The sequence below is a fragment of the Pteropus vampyrus genome, unplaced genomic scaffold (assembly GCF_000151845.1).
Source record: "Pteropus vampyrus isolate Shadow unplaced genomic scaffold, Pvam_2.0 Scaffold17, whole genome shotgun sequence".
Lineage (NCBI taxonomy): Eukaryota > Metazoa > Chordata > Mammalia > Chiroptera > Pteropodidae > Pteropus > Pteropus vampyrus.
The window spans coordinates 11,556,418-11,562,252 of record NW_011888798.1 but is presented as its reverse complement, the minus strand read 5'-3'; the positions used below and the strand labels follow the sequence as shown (position 1 = coordinate 11,562,252).

Sequence of the window (5,835 nt, the reverse complement as noted above, 5' to 3'; positions counted from 1 at the left end):
ATCACAGGACATTCCCAATATGTAAACATTTTTGTTAGGCTTAGAATCTACACCTGGTCTGCTTTTCTTTCTTCTAAAGTCTCTGCTTTGGCAATTCCAATTACTCTAAAACCTGAACCATTATTTCTCTGTAAGGGTCTTCCTAGTCTGCATGTCCCTTAATGCAGGGGCAGGATATTTTCCTTTTACCTTTCCTCATTCATTTTCTATCACTTTCCACACCGATTCTTGCCCTGGGAGGCTAACCTATCTGGCCTTCATTAATGGGTTAACAGGTTTTGTGCTGATTTCTTGTCAGGTCCGGCCCATGGAGGAGCCCATCAAGAGATCTTAGCAAGGAATCAGGGAGGGAGGTGCATTTATTTATCTGACTTAATAGTTTGTGTTTAGAGTACATCAAAATCACAAAGAGAAGAATTTATTGGTAGGGCAGATTGTGACCCCATTCTTAGCATTTCTGATTCAGCAGGGCAGGGGTGGGTTCTGAGAATTGGCATGCCTAACAAGTTACCAGGTAAAGCTGATGATGCTGGTCAGAGCACCACTTTGAGAACTACTGCTATGGCTCTCTCCCTGAAAGGTCACTTCTAAGCTACTAATGTCTTTCCATCAAAAGTCATTGTTCCTCTCAAAGTGACCCACTCTATAGGGCTGTGATGGTTAATTTTATGTTTCAGTGTGGCTAGGACATAATATGCAGATATCTGGTCAAACATTATTCCAGATGTTGCTGTGAAGGCTTTTTTAAAGATGAGATTAACATTTAAATCAGTAGACTTTCATGGGATGTAAAGTACAGCATAGGGAATATAGTCAATAACAGTGTAATAACTGTATGGTGTCAGGTGGATATGAGGCTTATCAGGGGGATCACTTCATAAATTATATAAATATCTAACCACCATGCTGTGCACCTGAAATGAATAAAATTATACTGAATGTCAACTAATTGTAAAAAAGAGACAGAAAGATAGGTAAAGATTATGTAGATAGACAGTAAACTGAATAAATATAGAGGAGTGCTTTGTAATTTTTTACTTAATGTATCATGGATATATGCAATGCCGGTGAATACTCATCTTTATGCATATCATTAAAAAAAGAGTTAAATCTCATCTCCCATAGGTGAAAGTCAATGGCTAACATCTACTACTGATAAATAACAATATAACCATATTATTTAGCAAGAAGATAAAACAGTTGAAAATGATCTCTGGAAGGAATGATCATACATGAAAGATAGGAGGGATGGGTCAAAAGTATGCCGCTTTCCAAATCTTTAAACATATGAACAAGGTTTACGTTGATATAAAGTAAAAAAAAAAAAAAATAGTGCAAAAACGTCAGTAGACTTTGAGTAAAGCAGATTATTTTCCATAATGTGTGTGGGCCTTATTCAATCAGTTAAAGGCCTTAATAGAAAAAGATTGACCTTCCCAGAAGAAGGAATTCTGCCAGCAGGCCACCCTTGGACTTGTACTGGAACTATTCCCTGGGTCTCCAGCATGCCTGTCAGTCTATCCTGCAGATTTTGGACTTCCTTAGCCTCTACAATCATGTGTGTCAATTCTTTAAAATAAATCCATAGATAGATAAATAGATAATTAGACAGATAGATGATAGATAGATGACTGATAGACACACACACACATACACACACAAAGACACACTTCCTGTTAGCTCTAGTTCCCTGGAGAACCCTGACTAATAAAAGGACTTAGTTTCCTCCAGGTTCCAGGAACTGCTCCCTACATGGGCACATGCTTCCTGCGTGACTCTTCAGACAGGCTGATAATACTTTGACTGCTTTGAGGTCTCTGGTGTTGGCACTCTGTCTTTCATATTTTTGTAAACATTCTCTGTGTAATAAATCCTTCTTGAGTTGTTCTATTTCAAATGTGTCATCTCTTTCCTATTGGAATTCCAAGCAGTAAAATACATTTTACAATCAATGGGTGGAAAAGTTGCCTTCTTTCTGCCTAAGCTTGCTGCTTCTGCTATGTTCCCTCTTGTGATTAACAGCAACCTGACTTGTAAGCTCATCACCAGTTTCTAATTTCTTGTAATTATTGGTTCAACTTCCTGGGTTCTTCACCATTCTGAAAGCCCGTTAGAAGACAGCTTGTCTTTCATGATTTTGTTTGTATCTCCAGAATTTAACATAACATTACCATGCATTTCCAAGTGGCCAAAATTATGTGTTGAAGAAATGAATAAATTATAATTTATATGGAACCTTATAGGTTACACACGCCACTCATATACATCGTTTCAAGACTAAATCCCAATTTTTTTCTCCAGCACTTTGCTCCAACAAGCAAAGGTTCACCACTAACATGTTGTGTGTTGGTTCTTATTCCACAATAATACTTGTATACGTCTCTTCTTCTCCATTCCCATTTCCACAACTCTGCTTCATGATTATATTATGTGTGAACTAGGTAATTGTATCAGCCTTCTAACCTATTTTGTTCCTTCTAACTTCCCATTCCTTTAATCAGGTTTACATTTTAAATCTCTGATCATGACGTTCTCCATATGTGATGGACCAAACTATCCAAATAACATGATCCATAGTTCTTATTTTTTACATGTGAGATGCTTCACAAGCTGGTCCCAAGCTAACTTCTCAAATCAGTTCTTGCCACGTCTTTTATGCTAACTCTCTGCTACACATTCTGAATATCTTAAACACATTCTGAATATCTCCAACTCTGTGCCATACTATTTCCTTTGCTTGAAACCATCTGCTACTCAATATCATATGTATCCATCAGAACCTATTTCCTGTCCTATTCCTGCCACTATGCCAAATTACATTGATTTCTCATTGACTCAAATGCTTTTAATAGTTATTGCCCACACTTCATATCTGGAATTTACCAATTTCATTGCTATTAAATGTGTACATATATAGGATATAGGTAATCAAAGGGCCTACAAAATGGTGTTCTACTTTCTTGTATCCACCAAACATCAACCATAGTTACTGTAATAGTGCAATAATGGCACTCAACACATCCTTATTCAATGTGTCTACTCATGGTTCATGAAAAAGTAAGTCTCTAAAGAACCAGTAATCACTGTTCTCCTACTATGGGACAGTTATAATACATAGAGGAAAGAGCTCCCATGTGCACAGGTTTATAAATTTCAAACAGAGAAGACGACTCTATATTTAGCTATATTTATTGAGTGTTTGGTGTGAAAAGAGCAACTACATTGTGTGTTTTGATTTGTGGTTTTCACGTTTTCGTTTGGGAAGGTTTTCGTTTTTTTGTTTTGTGTTTGTTTTTGGTTTTTTGGTGTTTCTGTTTGTTCCTTTTTAAGGGGTTTTTATAAGATGTGCTCCAAGAGAATATAAGTCAGAAGATGTGGATGTGGTCCAGGAATCTGCATGTGAATGAGCACTTTAGGTGTTTAAAATGCTGGTGGTTTTATACTTGGCTTTCACTTTGAGAAATTATGGGATAATGTATAAAAGAAAAAAATCATAGACGAGAAACAAAGACCTCATGTTATTGATGGAGCAGTTGTAAATAACACTATTAAATATGTCTTATTAATGAAAGTGCTTATTCAATTCATTTTGATTTTTTCATTTTAAAAATCCATGTAATCCAATGAATTACTTTTCAACTGAGAAAATGATTCTCCATTTGCCTTACAAATCCCCCAAGTAACCGAAGGTATGTGGGCTAATTCTTAACTCACTGAGAGGCAGTAATATGGTTGCTATATGACATAAAACATTTTATGCAATTCAATTAATGGGTGGATGTGCTTCTAAACGAAAGAGGGTATGAGAAGCCAGAGAGGAGTATTGCTCCATATATATAAAGCTAAGTAGGCTCCATAGATATAAAGCTAAGTAGAAACCATATAATTATCTTTTAGGAAATTTAAAATATCCCATCTCTCTGTTTGCTCTTGGTTAGGGAGGTTTTCATTGGAACCTATTTGAGCCAAATGCTATTATTATGTTCTTTGATCCCAATATATTAAATGCAGCTATAGAAACAGGTAATGTGGACAAATATGGAGAAAACAAACTGCTGTCTGCAGATAATTTTTTTTTCTAGGCTGCTAAGGGAAATCTAAGATAGTTACAAATTTTCCTTCATTTAATTTTAAGAACATGAATAGCAACACACACACTTCAATCTTCAGAATGGAGGTTTCACCTTTTGAACTCACTTTGAATTGTGAGTTAAGAAAATTCATTGTGCTGTATTCATTCCTTTGCTCATTCAAAAATATCACTGAGATTCTGTATCAGACACATAAATAAGGGCCCATCTACTCTAACAGTCACATCCAGGTGTCCCACTCACATCTCAGAAGAATGGCGCTTCTCTAGTTTCCATTTCCACGACCCCAGAGTTACATAATTTATTACCTCATTTCTAGATTAGTTCCACCACTTGCTACATACCTTCAGTATTTTATGGTCTCAATCCATTTTAAATTCAATAACAAAACAACCTTCCTGAATATAATTTAGATCATTAGCCATTGGTTTAATAACACAAAATGGTGCCTTACTGATAAGCAAATATTCAATTAATAAATCAACAACTAAAGGTACTGAGAACCTACTGCAGCTGTTCTAGGCACTGGTGGTAAGGATAAAGGGAGATGGCGTAAAGAACAAATGTAACTCATAACGTTGGCTGTTAAAGATGATGGAAGACTGGATAGTGGCCTCCCAAAGATGTCTACACTGTGGTCCCTGGAACCTGTGGATTTGGTAAAAGGGCTTTTGCAGATGTAATCAAGTTTATAGACTTTAAAATAGGGAGACTATCATGGACTGTATGGATGGGGCTAATCGAAGCCCATGAGCCCTTAATAGCAGGGAATTTCTCTGGCTGGGGTCAGAGAGATGTGGTAAAAGACGTCAGAGCACTTCTTCAGAGAGAAGGATTCAATGCACCACTACTGTCTCTGAGATATAGGGGTCTAAATGCTAGGGTTGAAAGGACAGACACCTCTAGGAACTAAGGTGACCCTAGTTGAGAGAACACAAGGCCCTCAGTCCCTCAGCTTCAAAGAACCAAATTCTGCCAAGAACCTTAGCAAACTTGGAAGTGGTTCTTCCCAGAGCCTCCCAGTAAGAGCCCAGCTGACCAACATCCTGATCTGGGTTTTTTGAGACCAGAAGCAGAGAAACCAGTCAAGCCAACCCAGACTTCTGACTTACAGAACCTACAGAAAATATATATTATATGTCTTGCTTTAAGCTGCTAAATGTATGTAATTTGTTATGACAGCAATAGAAAATGAACATAAAGACTGTGGCGCACGATTTCCAAGGAGCGTGGTACTGCTCTATAAAGCCACACACTCCAAATTAAGGAGAAGATGCAGAGTCTGGTGAGAATCACTGGCATGGTCCTATCAGTTTTGAAAGGATTCAGAGAGAAACGTCAATGAGGCTTAGAGGAGTCACAAAAAGATTTATGCAAGAAATAGAATTTGAATTGGTTAGATAAAGACATTACTAGATAAAGAAGAATTAAGCATTTTAAAAAAAGTGAAACAACATGGCAGGGGCAGAAACAAACAAGTTGGGGTAACTGGGAAAAAACAGCTCAATTAGAGGCGCAAATTTGGTGGTTAGCATGGGTAGTGAGGCTTGTGAATTAAACAGTGGTTTGAAAATTATTCTTATATCAAAGTGAGAATAGGGAGCAAAGAGAAGGGAAGCTGTTCATGCATGTGATGAGGTACATGAACACCTCTGCCCATCTCTTCTTCACTCATAGCATTTCCACATTGGCAGGTTTTAGATAATATATTTCTGAGTATGACTGCATTTGAACAAACATTCCC

General features: G+C 37.1%; 1 protein-coding gene across 2 annotated transcripts in view; it reads right to left on the bottom strand.

Annotated features, from left to right (window-relative positions):
• NCKAP5 (NCK associated protein 5) overlaps positions 1 to 5,835 on the bottom strand; it is a 720,600-nt gene that overhangs the window by 477,394 nt on the left and 237,371 nt on the right. The window lies entirely within an intron of this gene.